The following is a 27,992-nucleotide window of genomic DNA, read 5'->3' as shown; positions in this document are numbered from 1 at the left end:
TCAGCACACGTACAACTCGACGATGATCTCGGCCTTCTTGATCCAGCAAGAGATACGGAGAGGTAGATGAGTTCCCCGGCAGCGTGACGACGCTCTGGAGGTTGGTGGTGATCTAATCTCAGCAGAGCTCCGCCCGAGCTCCGCAGAAACGTGATCTAGAGGAAAAACCGTGGAGGTATGTGGTCGGGCTGCCGTGGCAAAAGTTGTCTCAAATTAGCCCTAATAGCTCCATATATATAGGAGGAGGGGAGGGGAGGCTTGCCTTGAGGCTCAAGGAGCCCCAAGGGCTGCGCCACCAAGGGACGAGGAGTCCTCCTCCAATCCTAGTCCAACTAGGATTGGAAGGTGGAGTCCTTCTCTCCTTTGCCACCTCCTTTTTCTTCTTTTCTCTTTGATTTTCTATCCTTGGCGCATAGGGCCTTCTTGGGCTATCCCACCAGCCCACCAAGGGCTGGTGCGCCACCCCCAAGGCCTATGGGCTTCCCCGGGGTGGGTTGCCCCCCCCCCCCCGGTGAACACCCGAAACCCATTCGTCATTCCCAGTACATTCCCGGTAACTCCGAAAACCTTCCGGTAATCAAATGAGGTCATCCTATATATCAATCTTCGTTTCCGGACCATTCCGGAAACCCTCGTGACGTCCGTGATCTCATCCGGGACTCCGAACAACATTCGGTAACCAACCATATAACTCAAATACGCATAAAACAACGTCGAACCTTAAGTGTGCAGACCCTGCGGGTTCGAGAACTATGTAGACATGACCCGAGTGACTCCTCGGTCAATATCCAATAGCGGGACCTGGATGCCCATATTGGATCCTACATATTCTAGGAAGATCTTATTGTTTGAACCTCAGTGCCAAGGATTCATATAATCCCGTATGTCATTCCCTTTGTCCTTCGGTATGTTACTTGCCTGAGATTCGATCGTCAGTATCCGCATACCTATTTCAATCTCGTTTACCGGCAAGTCTCTTTACTCGTTCCGTAATACAAGATCCCGCAACTTACACTAAGTCACATTGCTTGCAAGGCCTGTGTGATGTTGTATTATCGAGTGGGCCCCGAGATACCTCTCCGTCACACGGAGTGACAAATCCCAGTCTCGATCCATACTAACTCAACGAACACCTTCGGAGATACCTGTAGAGCATCTTTATAGTCACCTAGTTATGTTGCGACCTTTGATACACACAAGGCATTCCTCCGGTGTCAGTGAGTTATATGATCTCATGGTCATAGGAACAAATACTTGACACGCAGAAAATAGTAGCAACAAAATGACACGATCAACATGCTACGTTTATTAGTTTGGGTCTAGTCCATCACATGATTCTCCTAATGATGTGATCCCGTTATCACGTGACAACACTTGCCTATGGTCAGGAAACCTTGACCATCTTTTATCAATGAGCTAGTCAACTAGAGGCTTACTAGGGACAGTGTTTTGTCTATGTATCCACACATGCACTGTGTTTCCAATCAATACAATTATAGCATGGATAATAAACGATTATCATGAACAAAGAAATATAATAATAACTAATTTATTATTGCCTCTAGGGCATATGTCCAACAGAAAATCATCTTGAGGAATTTCACATTGGGCGGTGGCGTTACCCACCATATAAGAATGTTGATTACAGACGCCGCGTACAATTGTCGTAGGGCCCCGAGAATCAATTTCTTCGTTAATTTCTTCACATTCAGAGTGACATTCTTCATCAGTTATAGAAAATCAATTCATCATGTGTTGCACATCTAAGTCATCAACTTTGCATAAGTGTTAGGATGTGTGCATGTTTTTACGAAACATTTGAAGATTCTAAGATATTTAGCTCACACCGCAACTTGCAAAACCTTTTCTCATCCAAGGGCTTAGTGAAGATATCTGCAAGTTGATCATCAGTGTTCACATGGTCAATGAGGATATTGCCCTTGAGGACATGGTCCCGAAGAAAATGATGACGAATCTGGATGTGCTTGGTCTTCGAGTGCTGTACTGGGTTGTATGCAATCTTGATAGCACTCTCATTGTCACAGTAGAGAGGTACATTCTTCATGTTGATGTCGTAGTCCTTGAGGGTTTGCTTCATCCATAGCAATTGAGCACAGCAAGAACCAGCGGCAATGTACTCAGCTTCGGCAGTGGAGAGTGATACGCAGTTCTGCTTCTTTGAGGACCAGCAAACTAGTGATCTTCCGAGGAAATGGCATGTGCCAGAGGTTCACATGCGATCCACATGGTCACCAGCATAGTCTGAATCAGAATACCCTACCAGATGAAGATTGGAGCCCTTGGGATACCATAATCCTAGTGTTGGTGTGTGAGCTAAGTATCGAAGAATATGTTTCACAGCCTTATGGTGTGATTCCTTCGGTTTTGCTTGAAAACATGCACACATGCAAACACTAAGCATTATATCTGGCCTAGATGCACCTAGATACAATAAAGAGCCAATCATAGAACGATATACCCGCTGATCGAAATCTTTACCATTTTCATCAGTGCCGAGGTGGCCGTTGGTAGTCATTGGAGTCTTGGCACCTTTGCATTCGTGCATGTCGAATTTCCTCAGAACATCCTCAAGGTATTTCTCCTATGATATGAAGATTCCATTGCTTTGTTGACGAATTTGAAGACCTAAGAAGAATTTCAGCTCCCCCATCATGGACATCTGATATTCTTCACTCATCATGTAGGCAAATTCATCACTGGCGCGTTGATGTCGTTGAGGATTTTGTCAAGTTCTACTTCGTTTGCAATCCTTGGATGAGCTGGTTGAGGATTTTGTCTGGGCTGAGGAAGTGGTGCTGGTGCAATTTCCTCAAGAGCATCTTCTTGGTTTTTATCAGCGATGGGGATCGTTCCTTCATCAATTTCCTTAGTTGGGACAATGTCTTCAGTAGGCTTGAGCTTTATTGCTTCCTTAGGAGACAACTTATCTGGATCAGAAGGCAATTGCTCTCTTTGCGAGCCATTAGTTTCATCGAACCGCACATCTACAGTCTCAACAACTTTGTTGTGATAGTTGTTGAAGACTCTGTAAGTGTGCGAGTCCTTTCCATAACCGAGCATAAAACCTTCATGTGCCTTAGGTGCAAATTTTGAGCTATGGTGAGGATCTCTAATCCAGCATTTTGCACCGAAGACTTTGAAATAACTTACATTGGGTTTCTTGTCAGTGAGGAGTTCATATGAGGTTTTCTTGAAGAATTTGTGAAGATATACCCTGTTGATGATACGGCATGCATTGTTGATTGCGTCAGGCCAAAAGCGATGACGAGTCTGATATTCTTCAAGCATAGTTCTCGCCATTTCAACCAGAGTCCTGTTCTTCCTTTCGACGACACCATTTTGCTGAGGAGTATAAGGAGCAGACAATTCGTGAGTAATACCAAGTTCATCAAGATAATCATCAAGACCAGTGTTTTTGAACTCGGTTCCATTATCACTCCTGATATGTTTGATCTTGATGCCAAAGTTCGTCGAGGCCCTTGAAGAAAATCGTTTGAAGATTTCCTGCACTTCAGTTTTATACACTATGATATGCACCCAAGTGTATCTGGAATAATCATCAACTATGACGAAGCCATATGAAGATGCTGCATTGGTTAGTGTGGCATAGTGAGTAGGTCCAAATAAATCCATATGAAGCAATTCGAATGGACGTGTAGTGGTCATGATGGTTTTGGAGGGATGCTTGGATCTGGTCATTTTCCCAGATTCACAAGCACCGCAGATATGATCCTTGAGGAATTTGACTGATTCGATGCCGATGACATGCTTCTTCTTCACGAGCGTGTGCAAATTCCTCATGCCTGCATGACCTAGTCTTCGGTGCCACAGCCATCCTTCTGAGGTTTTTGCTAGTAAGCAAATGGCTGGTTGAGGACCTGTAGAGAAATCAACAATGTACAAATCCCCTCTTCTTACACCTTCGAAGACTTTCGATCTGTCAGATTCCATGATGACTACACATCTATATCTACCAAAGATAACAATCATATCAAGATCACAAAGCATCGAGACTAACATAAGGTTAAAACTAAGGGATTCAACAAGCATCACTTTGTCCATATGCCTATCCTTGGAAATAGCCACTTTGCCAAGTCCCAATACCTTGCTTTTACCTTTGTCAGCATATGTGATTTGCTTCAGAGGTGACGGAGTGATGTGTGCAGCCACTATCAAGAACCCACTCAGTATTCTTGGGTTTGTCATCCTGCAGATGAATTAGTACAGCTTACCATCTCATATGCTTCAGTTTTGAAGAATATGATACTAATTTCATCAGATCAGTAATTTCATCATAACAGAAATGTATGGACGTGTGAAATATTTCTATTTCATCAATCATTAGCTTGCGTCCTATCAAGCATTTCCTCAGGTCTCCAGAAAATTCTTCAGATGATGATTTTCATCTAGAGACCTGTCCTGCAGAAGTGATTAGTTTGATTTATTCACCACCCACATCTGAAGGGGTGGCAAAGCTTTCATCATCCTGCGAGCACCATATGATAAAGGTGGCATTGAAGCTAATGCACTTCTCTTAACAGTACGGGGATTAAAGTATTCATATGAATATGCAGAGAACTGGTTTGAGGATTTATGAACATAATGATTTGAGTAACGCTCATATTCATATTCCTTGTAGTTTCCCTGCATGTTAGAAGCATAAGCACGGGTACGAGCATAGTTTTGACCAGTTGAGGATTTTGATCCTCTTGAAGATTTTGGTCCTCCTGAGGAATTTGATCTGGGGTTCAGATTCTTCAGTGGTGGTGTCATGAGGACATTCACCTGAAGATTTTCAAGACAGCTTTTGGGAACCCAGATTTTCCTCAGAGGAGGGCCATTCCTGCAGTTAGTTCCAACATATCGAGCAAATACTTCACCAAATTGATTTTTGAACAGTTTATAGTTGGAATCAAATGACTCATCCGAGGCATAGGATAATTCACATTGAAAAGCCAGTTAGATTAGATGGATCAAAAGGAGGCCCAGTAGCAGCAACCCATGAGGTTTTGGGATACTGCTCAGGTTTCCAATAAGATCCATCAGCATTTAATTTCCTCTCAAAGGCAATTCCTTCTTTCCTCGGGTTCCTGTTCAAAATCTGCTTTTTGAGCACATCACAAAGTGTTTGATGTCCTTTGAGGCTTTTGTACATGCCTGTCACGTACAATTCCTTCAACCCTGCATTTTCATCAGTAACATTTGTGTTTTCCTCAAGTGAGGAAATAGACACAACAGGTGCAGTTGAAGAATTTGTAGCAATGGTAGCATTTGATGATTCTGGTGAGGAATTAGCAGTTTCGCGTTCAATGCATTTAATGCATGGAGGAATAAATTAAACTTGACTAGCGCTGATCTGTTGAGCTAGTAATGAATCATTTTCCATACGAAGATCATCATGAGACATCCTCAGCTTCTCAAGATCAAGCTTCATTTGAAGAAATTCATAGGAAAGCTTCTTATGATCAGTGAGGAGTGTATCATAACGATCCTGAAGATTATCAAATCTAGACTGAAGACTTTTGATGTCATCGGTGAGGAATGAGAGGAGGAGGCATTATTTGATACCTTTGAACCTTTTGCCATGAAGCAATAGGTTGGAGCGATGTCATCAGCATAGTCATCAGTATGGATGGTGCAATCATTTTCTTCAAGATTGAAGATTGACTTGCTAACGAAAGTGGTTGCTAGTGCAAGACTAGCCCGTCCGGATTCTGAGTCTTCATCAGAACCCTCTTCTTCATCACATTCCTCTGATTCTGCCTCGGAGTCCATTTCCTTGCCAATAAGTTCCCGAGCCTTTCTGAAACTCGTCTTCTTGTGCGATGAGGGCTTTGAAGATGAGGATTTTGAAGATTTATTCTTCTTCTTCGAGTCATCAGAACTGTCATCCTTGTATTTCTTCTTATTTGATTCCTTTCCCCAACGGGGACAATCAGCAATGTATTGACCTGATTTCTTGCACTTGTGACAGGTTCGTTTCTTGTAGTCCTCAAATGAAGATTCTGATTTCCTCATGTCTCTTCTTGAAGATTTACCGAACCGACCACGTCGTGTAAATCTCTGGAATTTCCTCACGAGCATTGCAAGCTCCTGTCCAAATTCTTTAGGGTCACAAATTTTGTCATCTGTGTCTTCGTCTTCAGATGAAGAAATTGCTCTTGCCTTCAGTGCACGTGGTCTGGAATAGCTTGGTCCATATAGATCTCTCTTTTCTTCTAGCTGGAATTCATGAGTATTCAGCCTTTCTAATATATCAGCTGGATCAAGCATCTTGTAATCTGGTCTTTCTTGAATCATCAGAACTAAAGTATCAAATGAAGAATCCAAAGATCTCAGCAGTTTCTTCACAACTTCGTGATCAGTGATGTCTCGAGCTCCCAGTGCTTGCAGTTCATTTGATATGTCAGCGAGGCGATCAAAGGTGTCTTGGCAGCTTTCATTGTCATGTCTCTTGAAGCGATTGAAGAGATTGCGAAGAATATCAACACGAGAGTCACGCTGGGTTGATACTCCTTCATTTACCTTGCACAGTCTCTCCCAGATCATTGTTGCAGAGCCCAAAGCACTTACTCTTCCAAACTGGTCTGGGCTCAGATGGCCACAGATGATGTTATTCGCTTGAGAATCGAGTTGCTTGAATTTCTTCACATCAGCCGCAGTGACACCGACAGAGATGATGGGGACACCATTTTCCACAATATACCAGAGATCATTATCAATAGCTTGTAGATGCATTTGCATTTTGTTCTTGCAGAAGGGAAAGTTCTTTCCTTCGTAGGTAGGACATGCTGCAGTCACCTTAAACATGCCTGCAGTCGACATAACTAAAACTCGAGGTGGTTAAACCAAAATCACACAGAACAAGGGAGTACCTTGCTCTGATACCAACCAGCTAGTGGTTGTGGGGGGTGGCTAATTATAGCCTGGGAGCATCCTGACATGATTTGACACTAATGCCCTTAAATAATATGACCGTTGGAGTGGATAAGACCAGTGACTTGGCGTGGTTATCGAAACGGTCGGAACCCTCAACTGTGAGAGTCCTCATGTCACTCATATTCCTCACTTGAGGCTTTTGGTAGGATTTGGCTTGGGTTGAGCATCATGAGGAAATTCATTCCATAGTGTAACTTCGACCCCCTTTAACAGTACGGTGTTCCTATTACTCAAATGCGAAGAAAGTAAAACAGAAAGCGTAAATCTTCATGCTTCAAATTCTTCAGAATGATTTTCTTCAGGAACCACCGGACTTCTCAATATCAGTATCTTCATGAGGAATATCAATTTTGTCGCTGATTCCTCGCGATTCATTTCTTCAGCTTCAGACCTATTTCTTCAACTGAAGACATATATTTTTAGGGGTCGATATTCTTCGAATATCTCAAACTCCTCAATGACTTATAGATCCTGTGTACACTCACAAACACATTAGATACTTAACCTATAAGTCTTCAAACCACCAAAATCACTAAGGGGCACTAGATGCACTTACAGAAGGGTTGGTAGGTATAAACCATCGCGTGATCCCGACCGCTACACAAAGTTAGACAATCAATAAACTAATCATGCTCAGACTTCATCACATAGCGGTTCCCGATACGTGCATGCTACGGGAATCACTAACTTCAACACAAGTATTTCTAGATCCACAACACCTTACTAGTATAACTTCAATATTACCACAACCACAACTCAAAACTAATTGAGATGAATCAAACTTCTCTAACTACTCAATGCACATGAAGGTGGAAGTTTTCATATCTCTTTGGATAACTACCCCTTTTAAGACTACTTTCATAGCATAGATCAACTACCACGCCACGCACTTCCGTGCTCTAAAAGATAGAAGTGAAGCACACAGAGCAAAATCAACTAGCTCAAAAGAATAAGTGAAACACATGTGAGCTGAATTGCCTAACCTAAGGATATAAGTGAAGCTCGACAAAATCACGGTGAGTGAATGTCTTTCTCTCTAGGTGTTCAGCAAGGAAGATTGTGACACAACAAAAATAAAAGACTCCTACGATACAAGACTCTCCAAGCAAAACACATAACATATGGTGAATAAAAATATAGCCCCAAGTAACGTTACCGATGGATTGAAGACGAAAGAGGGGATGCCTTCCCGGGGTATTCCCAAGCTTAGGCTTTTTTTTGGCATACTTGAATCTACTTGGGGTGCCTTGGGTATCCCCAAGCTTGAGCTATTGCCACTCTTTATCTCTTTGTCCATAAGAACTTCACCCAAAACTTTAAAACTTCACAACACGAAACTTAAACAAAAACTCGTGATATCATTAGTATAAGAAAGCAAATCACCACTTCCTTAGGTACTGTAGCAAACTTAAATTCTACTTATGTTGATGTTGGGTTACTGTATTTTCAATCTTCCATGGCTAATACCCCCCGATACTATCCATAGTTTCATCAAAATAAGCGACCAACTCAACAAAAACAGAATCTGTTAACAGCAGACTAGTCTGTAGCAATCTGTATACTTCTTGTACTTCTGGTACTTCAAAAATTCTGAAAAATTACGACAGTCTGAAGAATTTGCGTAGAAATAAGCAGAAAAAAGAATCAACTCAAAATCTCTCACAGAAAAAAAACGAAAATTCTTTTCATGAGCAGAAAGTTTCTGTCTTTTCCAGCATGATCAAACGATCATCCCCAAGGCTAATCATAATAAGTTTCACTTGGCACAAATGCAAAAGAAACACAAAAAACACAATCATAACAGAATTATGAAAGTTTGGAAAACACAAAACAAAAAGAAAAAGGATAGATTCGTTCGGTTGCCACCCAACAAGCGCTATTGTTTAACGCCCTTAGCTAGGCATTGATAATTCAATGATGTTCACACAAAAGATATGAATTGAAGCACAACGAGAGCATCCTAAAGCATGTGAAAATCAAATCTAAGTCTAACATACTTCCTATGCATAGGCATTTTATAGGAAAACAGATTGTCAAGACAACCAATAGTTACCATATGCAAGGAAGAAGAAAGAGACAATAGCAACCTCAACATAACGAGAGGTGATTTAGTGATATGAAAGTTTCTACCACCATATTTTCCTCTCTCATAATAATTACATGTGGGATCATATTCGAATTCAACAATGTAACTATCACATAGGATATTCTTTTCATGATCCACATGCATGCAAAGTTGACGCTCTTCAAAAATAGTGGGATTATCATCAATTAAAGTCATGACTTCTCCAAACCCACTTTCAATAATATTGCAAATATCATATTCATCATGAGGCTTAAACAAATTATCAAGATCATAAGAAAAATCATCGCCCCACTCATGATCATTGCAACAAGTAGTGGACATAGCAAAACTAGCATCCCCAAGCTTAGGGTTTTGCATATTTTTGGCATGATTATCACTAATAGAATTTATAGTGAAACCATTGCAATCATGCTTTTCATCCAAGATGCCCTCGTGAATCACTTCATAAATTTCTTCCTCACAATTTTCAGATTCACGCATCTCAAGCAAAACTCCATAAAGATAGTCAAGTGCACTCAACTCACTAACAATTGGATCAACATAATTGGATCTCTTAAAGAGATTAGCAAGTGGATGAGGATCCATATCACTAGATTTTCAGCAAGCCAAGATGCAAGCATATTGAAGACACATGGCACACAAGCAAACAGAAAGCAAGCGAGAGAAAAGGGTGAACGAAAAAGGCAAACGAAAAAGGACAAATTGGTGAAGTGGGGGAGAGGAACACGAGAGGCAACTGGCAAACAAAGTAAATGCAAGAGATGAGTTTGCGACACCTACTTGGATGAGTTCTTGACTTGATCTCTCCCCAACAACGGCGCCAGAAATCCTTTTGCTGTTGGCTACGCCTATAGGGATTTCCTTGGCAAATATGCAAAGGATTCCCCCGCGGCCTTGGAGCCTTGCGTTGGTGTTCCGTTGAAGAGGAAAGGGTGATGTAGCACAGCGGCGGTAAGTATTTCCCTCAGTTTGAGAACCAAGGTATCAATCCAGTAGGAGAATCGCGTCAACTCACAAGTACCTGCACAAACACAAAGAGCTTGCACCCAACGCTATGAAGGGGTTGTCAATCCCTTATAGATTGTTTGTAAAGTGAGAACAGAAAGCAAAAAAGTAAACAAAGCAAAGTAAAAGTAAAAGCTGAGATGACAATTGTGAGTAGACCCGGGGGCCGTAGTGTTCACTAGTGGCTTCTCTCATGAAAGCAAGTAGACGGTGGGTGAACGAATTACTGTCGAGCAATTGATAGAACCGTGCAAACTCATGACGTTATCTATGGCAATGATCATACATATAGGCATCACGTCCAAAACAAGTAGACCGATACTTTCTGCATCTACTACTATTACTCCACACGTTGACCGCTATCCAGCATGCATCTAGTGTATTGAGTTCACTAGAACAGAGTAACGCCTTAAGCAAGATGACATGATGTAGATGGACAATCTCAAATCTATGATGAAAGCCCATCTTGTTACCCTTGATGGCAACAACACGATGCGTGCCTTGCTGCCCCTTCTGTCACTGGGAAAGGTCACCGCACGGTATGAACCCAAAACCAAGCACTTCTCCCATTGCAAGAATCATAGATCTAGTTGGCCAAACAAAACCCAAGACTCGGAGAGACTTGCAAGGATATCAAATCATGCATATAAGAAATCCGCAAAGACACAAATATAATTCATAGATAATCTTATCACAAATCCACAATTCATCGGATCTCGACAAACACACCGCCAAAGAGGATTACATCGGATAGATCTCCATGAAGATCATGCAGAACTTTGTATTGAAGATCCAAGAGAGAGAAGAAGCCATCTAGCTACTAACTACGGACCCGTAGGTCTGAAGTAGACTACTCATGAGACATTGGAGAGGCAATGATGTTGATTTAGAAGCCCTCCAGCTCCAAAGTCCCCTCCGGTAGGGCACCAGGAAGGGTCTCCAGATGAGATCTCACGGAAACGGAAGCTTGCGGCGGCGGAAAAGTGGTTTCGTGGACGCCCTTATTTTTTCTGGGACTTTAGGGAATATATAGGCCAAAGAGCTAGGGCAGGGGAGCTCCAGGGATGTCACAAGCCTGGTAGCCGCGGGCCCCCCCGGCCGCGGCTACAGGGCTTGTGGGCTCCCTGTGGGCCTCCTGCCTTGGCCCTCAAGTCCCTCGATCTTCTTCTGTTGTGGAAAAATTCATTTCGGGGATTTTATTCCGTTTGGACTCCGTTCCAAAATCAGATCTGAAAAGAGTCAAAAACACAGAAAAAACAGGAACTGGCACTTGGCACTGAATTGATAAGTTAGTCCCAAAAAAGATATAAAAGGTATATAAAACATCCAAAGTTGACAAGATAACAGCATCAAACCATCAAAAATTATAGATACGTTTGAGACGTATCATGAAGCTCCGGGAACATGACGGGATCTCCAATTAGGTTGTGGAGATTGCCCCCAACAATTTGTATGGGTTCTCATGACCTACCCCCAAGGGTTACCAAAGTGTACGGGTTCGGTGACCACCCCCATGGGTTGCCATTTATACGGGTTTGGTGACCGCCCTAAAGGGTCCCTTAGTAGAATCATGACATCTTGCATTGTGTGAGTGCGCGAGGAGATTATGGTGGCCCTAGTGACTTCTTGGGGAATAATGTGCCTCCACGCTGCTCCAAACGGAGATTAACATGTGCAAGGGTGTGAATTTTGGGATATATCGTCGCCTCCACTTGCCTCGGTTATCTCTTACCCGATCCCTTTACTTATGCACTTTACTTTGTGATAGCCATATTGTTTCATGTTATATAGCTTGCTAACACTTAGTTGCTTATCTTGTTCAACATAAGTTATTGGTGCACAAAGGTGAGCCTAGGTGTTTTAGGTTCTGTGCTTGACAAATTAAACGCTAGTTTTATTCCACATTTGTTCAAGCCTAAACTATAATTATTTTAAAGCGCCTATTCACCCCCTCTAGGAGACATCCACATCCTTACACTAGGATTCCTTCTAAGGTTAAGGTCTTCATGTGGCAAGACATCAGAGTCCGCTTGCATGCGGCTGATCAGATTCGCAAATGAAACAGTCCTGGGTCCAATTGTTGTCCTCTTTGTAATGATTTCGAGGACTCGGACCATATCTTATTTGGTAGTGTTTTGGCTAAGGTGCCTAGGTGTTGTGTCTGGTCTTGGATGGGGGTTTCTTGGGCACCTAGCTCTTTTTAGAGCTTCGTTCTATGGCAGCCGGGCTAGCGGGAAAAATAAACATTTGTTTTTGGTGGGGTGCTCTCAGTTATGTTGGGCGCTTTGAACTACTAGAAACAAATTCATGATTGAACATGTTTTTCCTAACAAGCCGGCCAACTTCTTGATCAAAATGTCTATCTTTGTAGAGCATTGGAAATTATTGACTATGGAAGCTGATCGGGACCTAGTGGAGGGGCTAATCTCAAGAGTTTGACCGTTTGCTGATACGTCCCAAACATATCTATAATTTCAGCTTGCTCCATGATCTTTTGGATGACATTGTTATATGTTTTGCTACACTTTTATAGCTTTTTACACATATTAGGACTAACCTACTAACTCAGCGCAACCAGTCCCAGTTTTTGTCTGCTGATGTCTTTTTTGCAGGGGCTTTTACCCAAATTTCTAGAGCCCCAAAAATCCCGAGAAAAATATATAAAAATCAGCGTGACGGAAGCTTCCAGATCACCGAAGATAGGCTAGAGGGGAGCCAGGGGCTGCCCAAGAGGCCACCCTGCGCGGCATGGCCCCTGGCCACGCCCACAGGCCTCCTGGGTGGGCCCAACCTCCTCTGACGCCCTCGTTTGGCCTATATTTACCCCTCTGATTGGAAACCCTTCCAGCATATCCAGAATCGCGAATTTCTCCATCGTTCCACCGCCGGAGCGCTTCCGAGATTGGGAGCGTCACGAGACCTCTTCCCGGCACCCTGCCGGAGGGAGGATTGACCTACGAAAGCTTCTCCACCACCATGGACGCTTCCCGGACGTGCCGTGAGTAGTCCTCCTTGGACCATGAGTCCATGACCATTAGCTATGTGATGTCTTCTCTCCAATCTTGTGCTTCCATGATTAGCCCTTGTGAGCTGCCCTACATGATCAAGGCATCTATGTAATTTTCCTGCTATTGCTATGCTCGGTTTGTTGGGATCCGATGGATTATGAGATTATGTTCATATTGTTATGAGTTATATATTTGATTATCATTTTATATTATGTTCTTTAGTGATTCATGCATGTTCTCCGTTGTTATTTATTGATTTGGCCGAGTAGTAGATTGTAACTCCAAAAGGGAGCATTATGCATGATTGTGGGTTCATGCCCCCTGATGTCTAGCTTGAGTGACAGAAACATGAGACTAGGGGATGTGTTGTTGCCACCAGGGAGAAAACAACGATGCTTGTGACCACGATTGCAAGGATTGTTTACCTTACGCATAGTTCGTTAATGCAGTTGTCCATTGCTTTGCGTTTACACTTTGGGTGGGGCTCGCAACTTAATACCAGCGAGATGTTCTGGATAAATATCTCAAGGTGGATGATTAGTATTAGATGCTAATGAATAAACGGTCCACTTGTCTTAGCGTACTTCCCATTACTATTGAGCCTCTAACTTTCAAGTAGCATAATTAGCATTGCGGTGCGTTCATAATTCTGTCAATTGCCCAACTGTAATTTTTTTACCCAAGCATAGTTGTTTATCGTCTTTTGGGAGGGAGACATCACTAGTGAACTGTCATGCCCAAGATGCGACCCTATCCTTAATTTGACACGAGGGCCTCGTCAGGGATAGAAGCGCATCTCGTCGTGCCGCAAGAATGGATATCGTTACAAGTACATGTACTGAAAAGAAGAGATATATAATAGAATTGGCTTACACTCGCCACAAGCTACATCAGAGTCACAGCAGTATAGTACATAATCATCATGAAGAAGAGAAGGGTCCGTCTACGGACGAAAACAAACAAAAAAAGAAGAACGACGTCCATCCTTGCTATCCCAGGCTGCCGGCCTGGAACCCATCCTAGATCGATGAAGAAGAAGAAAAAGAAGCAACTCCAAATGAAAAATCAACGCGCTCGCATCAAGTAACCTTTAACTGTACCTGCAACTGGTGTTGTAGTAATCTGTGAGCCACAGGGGACTCAGCAATCACATTTCCAAAGGTATCAAGACTAGCAAAGCTTACTGGGCGAGGTATGGTTAAGTGGTGAGGTTGCAGCAGCGGCTAAGCATATATTTGGTGGCTAAACTTATGAGTACAAGAAATAAGAGGGGGAAGATCTACGCATAGCGGACGTGAACTACTGATGATCAAATGAACGATCCTGAACACCTACCTACGCCAGACATAACCCCACCATGTCCTCGATCGGAGAAGGAACTCACGAAAGAGACAGTCACGTTTACGCACACAGTTGGCATATTTTAATTAAGTTAACTTCAAGTTATCTACAACTAGTGTTAAACAAAGTTTCCACGTTACCACATAACCGCGGGCATGGCTTTCTGAAAAGATTTTACCCTGCAGGGGTGCTCCAACTAGTCCATCACAAATTACCACAAGCCGCATAGAAATCCTCAATCACGACACTCGCGATCTCGTCGGATTCCTTAGTGGAAAACCTCAACTCTGAGATTACCCAAAGCATCACCGGAATCCCGATGCACAAGATATTTCGTCAAAGGTAAAACTAATCCAGCAAGGCCGCCCGACGTGTCGACGATCCCGATAGGAGCCGCGTATCTCGTTCTCAGGACACGACGGATGAGCGATGGTTACCACGCCAAACGCCGAGTTGCCCCGGGTAGCGTTAATAAGCTGCTCTGTTTTGGAACAACACTCATGAGGGGCACTGGCCCGGGGGTTGATTAAATTATCCTCGGGGTCCGGAAAGTCCCTATGCAATTTTATTAGGTGTTTAGGCAAATGTAGTACCAAAGTTGGGCCTTGCCAGACCAGTCTTAATCTAAAATGAATTATCAAGGGGGTCCCCATAACAACCCCGATCGTGTTAGGAGCGCTCAATTATGGAACATAACACCGGTAGTCGAAACTAAGGGGGCAAAGGTGGAACAAAACACCAGGCTAGAAAGGCCGAGCCTTCCACCTTTTACCAAGTATATAGGTGCATTGAATTAAATAGCATTAAATAGGGTGATATAACAAGGAACCCATGTTATCACATGGAAGCAACTGCACCTCCAACTAGCTACGCTAACAACAGGGTTAAGCAAGCAGTAACATAGCCAATCAGTGGTTTGCTAGGTCGAACAGGTTGAAGGTTATCATGGCATTGTTGAGAGGCTGATATTTAACAAGTGGTAGGCAACGAGACATAAACAATAGAAGTGGTAAACTAGCATGGCAATGATAGTAATGGTATCTGGGAAAATGGTCATCTTGCCTGAGAACCCGCTTGGAAGATGAACAACTCCGAGAAGTCGGCAATCCAACGTAGTCGAACGGGTCCTCACATTCCGACACGCTTGCGGAACTCTATCGAGACAGAGCAAACCGAAAACAAGCATCAACACAGATATTCACCACACGATGCACAACCTACTATGATGCATGATCAGGTTAAAATATGCAAGCCATGGCACGGAAATTCACCTCACGCGACACTACACATTAAGTGAAGCTCGATATGCAACGAGTTGTATATCGACGAAGCTCCACGTTTAATTATTTAGTTCATTCCTGTTTATTAAAATGACAATATTAAAATGTTGTTAACATGGCATGGGATGAAGCACAAATTAATGTACCTAGCTAGGATTTTAAATGAGGCCGGAAACGTCATATAGCATCTCCGAAATGACCCCACGCGTTAAATTCTAATCCTGTCCAGATTTGTCCTAATCACATTTTATGTTTGTTAAACGGAGAAACAGAGTGGAACACGTGATTCTACTCGTCATTCTGGTCCATTTACATATATGGCACAACTCCAACGGAGCTACGGACAAATAGTTACGACCTAAACCGTTTTCAACACGTCGACACACAAATCGAAGCGAACAACACACCTAACAGTTTTAAATATGCATGAGAGTTGGTTATTGTGAAACTACAGAAAATTCTAAGCAACTTACATGTTGAAATAATTTTAATCCGGTGCATGGTTAAATTTATATGAATTTTACAATAGGGCATTTGAATCTGTCCAAAATATAAAAAAATGGAATTGCTAGGATTTGAACCCCAGATCCCTTGGATGGACATTAGTAGCCCTACCACCAGACTAATTAAGTGGTTGTGTCAAAATTGACATAACAGCACCAAAAAAAATAAGGCAGAAGCTGCTGTTGCGCATGGAGAGCCACAAATCCTAAAAATATAACATGCATGGTTGGGGATTTGATCCCTCGATCCCATGGCAAAACTAGCGAGCGCTAACCACTATGCTATAGCATCTGATTGGTACTGGAAACAGTATGTTACTCTAAATAGCGCATATCCTGACGGATCTAGAAAAGAAAGGGATCAGATCGGGAGGAACTTCTCACAACGGGGAAAGGAGACGCCATGGTGGTCTAGGCAGGCTAGGTCGCCGGCGGACGCAGGTCCAGGCGAGGGTGGCTGCGTGCTTCGGTGCAGGAGGCGCGACAGGTCAACGCGGGTGGCCTCCTGCTCGCTCGAAGCAGAGGCAAGCGCTGGCTCTCCCGTTTCTCTGGCGAACATAGGCAAGCACAGGGGAGCACCACTGTGGCGACTTGGATAGGCATGAAGGCGAGGTCGAGTCGGATCCGGAGGGTCTCGACGTTGCCGTTCCATTCCCGGTGACGGCGGCGTCTGGCACCGCGAGGCCGGCCGACGGGGAGCTTCTCGGGGAGGCGACCATGGCTCTTCTCTGAAAAAAATAGATGGGAAGAACTGAGCAACAGAGAGAGAAAGTAGGAAGGAAGAGATGGAGGAACGGGGCACCTGCACTAAGCTCGGGCCGTGCTGCCACTACAGGCGCTGGACACGTCGAGGCGCACCAGGCGCGCCGCAGTGGCCATGTGCACCTGGGCCGGCGCAGGGGAGCCAAGGCGATGGCACGATCAGCTCCAAATCCGACGGGATCGACTACTGGCAACGCGAGAAAGAGGCTGGTGCTGGCTTCCTTCAAGAGCGGCCATGGAGCGATGCTCCTGAAGAAAAGGAAAAGAGAGAGGGATGAGGAAGAGAGAAGAACCAGGGAAGAGAGAAGCAGGGGCACTGGCGCGGCTAGACCTGCAGGCGCACGGATGCAGGGATCTACCGGTTACGGACGCTGGCATCTGCCGGCTCCTGGACGCGTCCAACATGTAGAGTAGAAGGTGGCACGGGGCACGTTTCTTGCTGGTTGGGCAGGGGAACGAGATCTCGAGGAAACAGGAGGAGTGGCGGCGGCGGTGATGGGACAAGATCCCTAGGAATTAGGGCTGGACCTCTCTCTATATATAGCTATTGAATTGGGCTAGAGTCTATCAGGACCCTCCGATGCGGATCAGACGGTCGAGAATAACTAGGTTAGGGAGTCCAATGGACAAACCAATGATGGTTTGCGGTATTATAGGGTTGAACCGGATCCAACAATCACAAACGTGTGTTTCGGGCACCGGGAGGTTTTCGGACCAGGTTGCACGTAGGGTCGGTGCACTGTGCAGAGGCGCTAGGCAGAAATGAGAGGGACAAACGGGCAACCCGGTGACAGGGTTTAAAATACCGAAACGTTCGACAATTGACCGGCTATAATGCCGCTATATAATAGACGGCACATGTAACAAACGAGCTCCGATCGCGATGAAATTTGACAGACGGCCTACCTACACTAAATTAATACCGCACGCCAAGTTCCAGCTCAATCGGAGAAAGTTTTATACACGTTATAAAACAATGTCTTGACGATGCCGTGGGCGCGTGCGTGTGTGGTCGGGTTCAAAATGGACAACAACGAGAACCGGCAACTACCAACGGATGCAAGTTTGAAAACTGGCGGCAACGGAGATGCCGATGCAATGCTGATGATGCGCATGATGCGATGATGATGCGACAAATAAAAAAGACACACGACGACAACGGAATAAAGGGGAATCTTCTGGGGCGTCGGTCTCAGGCTGTCACAACTCTCCTACACTACAAGAGGATCTCGCCCCGAGATCCAAGAATGAAAGGGGGAGAGGATGAGAAAGAACAAGAGGTAAAAACTTAGTCGCTTCTTTGACAAACGAATGAAACCAACGATCCTTGAAGGTTGCAAGGAGATGAGGACTGATAAGAGAAAGAAGCAAGAATTCACGGAAAATTTCGGCAGCACTTCGGTAGGAAAATGGGACAAAAATTCGATAAGATGGAAGAAATAGACAATATTCATAACAAACAACTAAATAGAGCAAGGGAACACCATGATCTTGATAGAACAACATGATAGACCCAAAAGAGCAACATCACAATGCCTCCGGAACAATAGAATAGGAACTAGCTCATACGGAAGAAGAGAATGAAGAGAGAATGACAATTACTATCTCAAATGAACTTGGCAAGCATCCTTGCAAGAAGAATTGAACGAAGTTGTTGGAAAAACAACAACGAAAAGAACAAGATAGAAGTGGACTTATGGAAACCTTTTCAAACTAATGAAGTGACAACCAACCACTAACAGAAACAAGGATTGATTAGGAGAAACAAGATATGGACAATTTCTTACACCAAGAGGATACATTGAGAACTTGGATTAATGACAAGCACCATGATAGCACAATCCATAGGAAAAGCTTTAGGTGAAATCCAACCAAGATAGCTCAATGAAGAAGTCATGGGTTGAAAATATCTCACGATCATAGAATTGGTGGACTTAATTATATCATACTTGAAAGGAAATCTCTTCGAGGCTCCTACACTAACAAGAATGCTATAATACCACCTCAAAGGATAAAGGAAGAACAATTGCACATATAAATGCAAGAGAAAGTATACTTGAGGTTCTCCAACAAGAATCTTGAAGAACACTTGAAAATGGATTGAAACCTTGATGAACCACCATGAAGGACCTCCGTATACAAATGAATAAAGCAACGATATGAAGGTGGAAAGGAATAAGATTATGACCTTGCCAAGATTTAGATGAAGCCTCACAAAGAGATACTTAAAAGAACTTGGAACTCCGGAAAATAAAGATAAGCACACGAGAAAAGAATTGAAACCATGAACCACTCCGGAGGAAGAATTCAGATTACTATGACCAAGAATAAGAATTATTTTATGCTCATCCTTCATCAAATTAAATTGATGACAAGCAACAGATCTAGCATACAACTTATTCTTCTTGAAAGAATCTTGAAGAGACAGAGAGATAAGCACAACTTGAAGCACAATTGAAGGAAGCACCAGTAAGAATTGAAATGAACGAGGCAATCATGAATGAATGGAGATACATGAAAATGAAGAGATGATGAGCCACCTGAGAGAAAACTAGAACAAGGCACTAGAATAAACAAGAGACGAACGAAGAGACAACAATGGAGAAGAATTCAAGAATGAAAGATGCAAGCTGAGAATGAACAAAATCTTCTGGATGATGGCCTTTGGAGGATCGAGAATGAAAACAACTCAGAAAAGCATCGGATAGCAAGAAAAAGGGATTACTCATGATTGAAACAATTAAGATGATGGCACCAAGCTGAAATGATTAATCTCCAAGAGAATGAAACAAGATTGAGAGAAACACTCCTTCGAATCTTCAATGGAGAAAATGACGAGAAGAACCTCACCAAGAATAACTGAGACACTCCGGAATAAAGAAGAATGCAAGGTTGAGCCAAATATGAGAATTAATTCGAATATAACTTGAAGAATTAAATATGACTGATGGAAATCATACTTACGTCATAGTTGAAAGAATTAGAGATCTCCGGGAAAGATTACAAAAGCCAGATAAGATCTTGGGAAAGAACCTGTGGGTTATGCACTACTAGGAAAAGGGCTATAGATGATATAGATACTAATGGCGCACCACACAAGCAGTGCGCCACTACTATATAGTAGTGGCGCACCATGTGCAGGTGTGCCATTAGTGTGATGGACACTAATGGCGCACCACACACTCGGTGCGCCACTACTATATTTTTATTTTTTATTTTTGCAAAACTACTAATGGCGCACCAGCAGCTGTTGCGCCATTAGTAACCAGGGTTACTATTGGCGCATCTGTTGGTAGTGCGCCACTACTATAAAAAAATTGGTTTTTTTTGCAAACTACTAATGGCGCACCACAGCTAGTGCGCCATTAGTAACCAGTGTTACTAATGGCGCATCTATTGGTGGTGCGCCACTACTATTATTTTTTTGCATCCAGGTTACTAATGGCGCACCAGCTGGTGGTGCGCCATTAGTAGTTTTGCAAAAAAAGGCATCTCTCTGCCCCTCCTCTCGCTTCCCCTTTCCTCCATCTCCCACCCCTCGCTCCCACCCCGCAGCCTCCTCGCGCAGCCACAGCTAGGGTTCCTCGCGTCGCGCCGCCGGCCAGCAGAAGCAGGCGTCGCCGCCGCCCGCCATGGCGACACCGCACGCACCCTCCCCTCCCACGCCGCCCACGTGGTCTTCCTCACGACCCTACGCATCCCGCCGCCACCGCGCAGCGCGGTGCCGTCCTCCTCCCCCACCTCCCCTCGGCTGGCCGGCGAGGTCCCGGGCTCCGATTCGCTCCGAGTAGGTGTTCCTCTCCTTTCCTTCGAGGTCGAGCGGCATCGTCGGCCGCAGTTTCAATCTCCTCCGAGGTCGTGCGTGCTCAAGGAAGGAAGGAAGGTACCGCCGTTTGTCGATCGCTTCGCCGCTATCCCCTCCCCTGTTCGTCGCTTCCTCAGTTCTTGTTCTTGATTGATAGGGGAAACCAATCTCCTAGCTCGTACTAGTAGAAAGAAAGTAAGAATTTCGCCTAGGGTTGCAGCAAATAGTACGAGTTCATTTCTGTGTATTCCCTCTTAGCGTTAGTTCAGGTTCAGCAGATAGGGGAAACTAATTTTGCTATTAATAATCTAGGTGCCTCCAAATAAGCTGTTAGTTCAGATTCAGCTCGTTTCTGTGTAGTCCCTCTTAGCGAGTTCATTGTTCAGGCTCTGCCTGCTACTTAATTATGGTGTCATCATGTTTTCTTTCTAACAATCTAGAAACTTTTGACACGCAAGTGTCATGGTTGTTGGAATGTTGTTGTTGTTTGCTGCTCACTGAAGAAAATAGCATATGGCTCAAAATATTAGTGCCATACACTACAAACTTTGATATCCCTTACTCTGTTATAGGTGTATACTTTGATTTTCGGAGCACACATTCTTGTTGAAAGCATCCCTCCTTTCCTTGGCCTAATTATACAGCAATCTTGCAAGCCTCTGACCGAATCACTAAACCCTGTTCATTGTTTGGAGCAACCTTGTTCAGTGAACAGATTCTTGTTGAACCACATTGACTTTGGCCTAATGATGATACAGTAAACCTGCAAGTGTCTGTACACTCTGAACCTTGCTTGTGTCCAGGAAAGGTTGTAGGTTACCACATCGTACGTACAATATTGGGTGCATCGCCTACTATTCCTAACTAAGTGCGAATTCTACATTCAGAGCAAAGCAAATGTAACATCTGCAACTCTTGTGAACTTGCTGCAGGTTAGTCGTTCCCGCAGTTGATTGCGTGCCATAACGTCGAAGAAGCGTTGGCCTCAATTTTGGTCAGAATATGATGATGTTTCTTGGGTCTGCCGCTGTTGAAACAACTCTGGTTGCTCGGTGCTCTGTTCTCAATAGATTTGATATCATGGAAAAGTACAATGTTTGGGTAGGGGACCTTTGGTCATCTTTGCCACAATAGTTCACAATCCTCTCGATGCTAGTTTAGTCGCCCGCCGACAATTTCGACCTTGCATTTCTCCACCCTTCTCCTGTATTCAGATAGCTAGTTTAATTTTATCACGTGGCCTGCTTGTACCGTCATGTTTTCTTTCTAACAATCTAGAGACTTTAATAAATCTCCATGCCTGTGAACAACACACGATTCTCCTCCGAGGTCGTTCGTGCTCAAGGAAGGTACCACCGTTTCTCGGCCGCTTCTCATCCCTCTTGTTCGTCGCGTTGGTTCCCCTTCCCTGATTCGACATGTAGATGGTTTTTCTTTTCTTTTTTGATTCACTCTCTTGTTCTTGATAAGGGAAACCATAAATTTAGTTATTTATGTTGTAAAGCTTTTTGCCCTGTGAACTCATCGGCTGTGGGTTACAACAGATAGTGACTAGTATTTCTAGTTGAACGGATATTAGATTGGCCCTACTTTGTGAACTCAACTCATCTGATGTGGCAAAATGGTTGATTTCCCTAACTAGTTTGCATATATGCTCTGGTTTTTCATGTTACTATTAATTAGCTAGGTGCCTCCAAATCAGTTATTGGTTCGGATTCAGCCCGTTTCTTCGTATTCTCTTGGTCAGTTCATTGTTCAGACTCTGTCTGCTATTTAATTTGGTGGCAGTTTAATTTTATGATGTGGCCTGTAGCATCTTTTTTTCTTTCTATACCAATCTAGACACAGATAAGGTCCTAGCTATCTACTTTAATGAATCTCCCTGTGTGCCTGGTTGGACCTAAAGTTTGTTACTGTTGTCAAGCCATTCTCCTAGGGACTAGTAGAAAGTAAGCTTTTTTGCAACTGAGTACTCCCTCCATCCTGAATTACTTCTCGCAAAAATGGATGTCTCTAGAACTAAAATACATCTAGATACATCCATTTCCACGACAAGTAATTCCGGACGGAGGGAGTACTAGCCTAGGGTTGCAGCAAATACTAGTATTTCTAGTTGAACATATATTAGATTGGCATTATCTATGAATACTAATTGCACCCTCTGAACTCATCAGCCGTGGCAAAATGATGTCCCTACTTCCATTCCTGCCCAAGCAAGGGCTGCAAGTACTAATTTCAATTTGTGTGCTCTGGTTTTTCATGTTACTAATAAGGTGCCTCCAAATAAGTTGGTTCAGATTCAGCACGTGGGTCTTTGCGGAATTGCTTGTGTCTAATCTAGCTCGTTTCTTATTATTCTTTCTTAGTTAGTTCACTATTCAAGCTTGAATTTAGTCCGACCTGGACAGCGACAGGGACCTCATGCCCAAGCCGACGAGGAGCGCATCATCTAGTCCAACCTGGACAGCGACCATGATGATGCCCCACACAAGGACACTAAAGCATTGTGCTATACTAGTATACTTCTACAGATATACTTACCAGATTTACCTTGAATTTAGAACTGGACACTTTGAGAAGAATTTATATTATTTATCGACCAAAGGTAACAAACAATATCACGAGGGTGGCTGATTTGAGTGGACCAAGCATAATTTTTTTCCTCCCTTGCAAAATGCACTGACACCTACCACAAGTGTGAATTTATCTCTATGTATTTTGTACAAGCTCCCAGTTTCCGCCGGTGCAGCGGCGACCTCAACCCATCTCCCCTCATCCCTTCTCTCTTTGAATCCCTTACTCATTTGTCCGATTCGCAGCAGTTCCATCGATGACACCGACGAGGAGAATGGCGACCACCGGAAGCCCGACGAGCTCCATTGCGGTGAGGCCATCCACCCCGACTTCCCAGACAAGGTCGACCCCTCTCGCTCTGTTTTTCCTAAGTTATTACTGGTTTGCTCTAGTCTAGTTTCCAGGAGGAGCTTCACAAATTTATTCCCTTGTCTAGTGCTCCTGTTCTTGTTCTGAATTGTATGCGGATTATGCGGCGACTTCCTTTCATGTAACTTTCCCACAGGGGCTTCACAAATTTATTCTTGTAGCAGATCAACTAGTAGTGCCTTAAGCAACCGGTGACTTTGTGTGAAATGCAGACGTTGAGGGGGATGGCTTTCTGTTTTGTTGTTTGAACCATGACTTCATGAAATTAAATAACCTGTGTGATGAAGCATGAATAAATCTATTAATCTCTAGATGCTCCACTGCTAGGCGTGTCCTATGCGTATCACACTTGTAGATGTTGAACCGTTTAGGAAATTTCTAACAATTACATTGGTATTGATATGCATTGGATCAAGTATTTTATGTGCTTCTCATTTATGTAAATGGATCTGGGCGCACCTGCTTTGGTACTCACTTTTGAGATGATTTGTTCCCATGTAGATTACAGACAGGATGGATACAACACTTCTTTTTGGTAAATGGCAGGATGCTTTCAATTTGGAGGCTTGTGGCTCCAAAACCATTACAATTTAGTTAATTTGGCTGGGGAGGCCCATACATATGCGCCACTAATTCTTTTCACATTATTGTGTTTTTGTTCTGTCGACAAAGAGTTTGAGATAAGGACGGTGTTACTGATTCCAACAATTGATCTTCTATGTTTTCTATAACTTCCATTCTTGCTTAGGAAAAGCGAGGGAGAGAGAAAGAGAGAGAGTTTCTTCCATTCTTGTTTGGTTAACTAAGTAAAATTGCTACTGCATATACAATGTTTGGCTTGTACTCCAATCTCGTTCTTGCTGGGCTAAATTATTTGTTTTTTTTATTTGGAACGGCAAGTGCCCAACTCCATGGATGACGACCGGGTCCCCATTCCCAAGGATGACGAGGAGGACATCATCTCGTTCTACCTGGACGGCGACCATGACGATGCCCCGCACAAGGTGTGCACAATAATTCTTTTGAATAGTTTCTATTGCGCTTGGTTGTGAAACTAAACTAGCAGGGATGGGCTGGATGGTTTACTCCTAGCTTGCTTGCTTGATGCCACTCCACGACGAGCCTATATATTTTTAGCTTTCTTCGTACTTATAGTGTAGTATTCAAGTGAATCTTGTTGCTTTTGAAATGTTTGTATTCATGCCTACTTAATGTGTACTTGTAGTAGTACTTCTGTGTAATTCATATACCACAAATTAATGTGTCATCCTGTTTGTATAATTCTGAGCTTAATGTGTACTCCAGTTTGTATTCCATGGAAATAGAGATAAAGCATTTTAATTCCTTAGGTTTTTTCGTTGTATATTTTCTTGCACTGTAAATTTCAGCTACATTCCACTCTAATACATCATAGAAATACTTTGTAATTTGCATTCCTTTTTTTGGTTTTGGTCAGCACCTATGCCGACGGTTAAACCGTCGGCATAGAGGAGACGTGCTACCCGGGGCAGCCACGTGGCAGCCACTAGGCTGTCCTGGTGCATCGCTATGCCCACGGTTAGATACGCGCGCTATCTAGCGGGAGAGAGGAGGGAGCGTTGGAGGAACCGGATGAAGACCAGTTTCATCGCGATTATGCTCATCGTGATGACCGCAGCTCTCTTCTATGTGATGGTAGTTTAGATGATCGATATCGACTTGTAATGTGAAGACAAACTCACTACTCGCGGTCTCGAGACTTGTAATGTTCTAACTTTGTTCGGTATTTTCAATTCGGAGACTAATATGATGAATTGTATTCGGAGACTAATCTTCTATTGTATTGATAAATCTGTTGTTTATATGTTGTGCTCTCTATATTCTGTGCAATAATATATTTTGTAATCTGTGCAAATATCAGAAAAAATAAAATGAATACCTAATATTCATACTAGTGGCGCATCACTCAGGACACTAGTGGCGCACTTCAAAAGCACACTAGTGGCGCATCATCAACTAGTGCGCCATTAGTAAGCCAGAGCATATGGGTAAATATGGCCCTGGGAGGCATACTAATGGCGCACCACGAGCTATACTAATGGCGCACCATGATCTATACTAATGGCGCACCTGGATCTATACTAATGGCGCACCAGGATCTATACTAATGGCGCACTACTTGGTGCGCCATTAGTATACCAGATAATAATGGCGCACCGTGAGCAATACTAAAGGCGCACTGCCTGGTGCGCCATTAGTATACCAGATAATAATGGCGCACTTTTGGTGCGCCATTAGTAAAAAAATCTAATGGCGTGATGCTAGTGGCGCACCTATAGTGCGCCATTAGTAGCCAAAATAGATGCGCCATTAGCAGGCCTTTTCCTAGTAGTGATGGGCCCACTCAAAGAAACCACCGTTAGAAAAGATTGCTAGAAAGATTGATATTGCACCGGTAAAAAGAAAATTAGATGAGGTTGAGCACCTCGAAATAATTGAAAAGATTAAAAACAAAAATTACTGAGATAACTTCCACGCTCCGGATCGAAAAGAGAGGAATAAATGAACAACATAGGCTGAAAAGAATCTCCAACATGGGAAAGAATTACAAGGAAGAATAGGATATGATGAACACGGATAAATGCATTGAATTCACCGAAAAGATAACATGACTGAATAAGGATGAACACGAAGCTCCTGAGAATCTTCACAATGAAACACCGGGTAAGAGAGAAAAGAACAGACAACGGAAGCACAAAGAAGAGAAAACTCTTGGATAAAAATTGAATCACTGAAGAAAAGGATGGGAGGGCGGGGAAAAACAAAAATAACTTGAGACAGATGAGATGAACTCCGGAATAAAATGAGAGAATGATCTTGCAAAAATTGGAGAGGATTGAATCCACTTGGAGAGAAACACACCGGTTGGAAAAGAATTAACATGACGACTCCGGTTGACAAGAATGATAAGACAATTGATTTGAGCAAAGAGAATTAGCATTCCCACAAAAATGTGAGAACACCGCTTAGAGAAGATCTGAAATCACCACTTGACATCAAAACAACTTGAATTACCATATTCCAACAACACAAGGGGTGCGGCTTATGAAACAAGCCAGAACAAACTCATGAGAAAGATTTCGTCCAATAGTTTTGTGGACAGGATCGCACGGGCTCGATCCTTACAGTAGCCATCAAGTGCAAGGCAGTGCACCCGACATACGAAGCGTCCCCGAGTCGTAGCAAGCTACAAGGACTCTTTAAGACACAACGTGTACCGCTGAAAGTCGATCGTCAACTAACGAATCCACTAGATGACGAACCCCTACCTAACATCATGCATTTGTTGGAAGATTGTCCTATAAGCAACTACTTGAATTCCCACCTAAGAATTCCTGAAATATATGGTCATGCAATTTGGTACACGGATACAAGGAGTAATAATCACACAACTCCTATACTAACCCGTCACCTGTATCACATCCAAGTACAACAGACCCTCGTGATCACAACGATACAAAGTATGGCAGTACTCCCGAACAATCTGCACGAGTACTGGGGACATCGGGGTTATCTCGCCACTACTAGTATTGAAGCAATTACGAACATCCTTCGTTCTTAGATACTAAGAAATATGAATGATAACGATGTGCTCGAGAATTCCCTGGAGCTCAACTCCTCGGAAGAAAATCAAGTCAGACAGGAGGCACCAAAACAGAACTCCGTCACATCGGCATCATATAAATCCCAAGAATATCCGCGTGATCCTAAAAAAAATTTGAGTGAGAAGAGGAGTAGAATAAATTATTACGTCAAGATTCCTCATCAGAGTATAGAAGAGGAGAAAAAAGAATCCTACTCTCCGATATATAACTAGACTCAAAGTAGTTTTTCACTAGACTCAACTCGGCCACGTTCGATCAATCAAGGGGGCTCCTAGGTCGGTACTGCTCTGATACCAACTTGTCACGCCCAAGATGCGACCCTATCCTTAATTTGACACGAGGGCCTCGTCAGGGATAGAAGCGCATCTTGTCGTGTCGCAAGAATGGATATCGTTACAAGTACATGTACTGAAAAGAAGAGATATATAATAGAATTGGCTTACACTCGCCACAAGCTACATCAGAGTCACAACAGTACAGTACATAATCATCATGAAGAAGAGCAGGGTCCGTCTACGGACGAAAACAAACGAGAAAAGAAGAATGACGTCCATCCTTGCTATCCCAGGCTGCCGGCCTGGAACCCATCCTAGATCGATGAAGAAGAAGAAGAAGAAGAAGCAATTCCAAATGAACAATCAGCGCGCTCGCGTCA

Source organism: Hordeum vulgare, chromosome 4H, assembly GCF_904849725.1.
Source record: "Hordeum vulgare subsp. vulgare chromosome 4H, MorexV3_pseudomolecules_assembly, whole genome shotgun sequence".
In the NCBI taxonomy this organism is placed as follows: Eukaryota; Viridiplantae; Streptophyta; class Magnoliopsida; order Poales; family Poaceae; genus Hordeum; species Hordeum vulgare.
Note: the sequence above shows the minus strand (reverse complement) of the source record.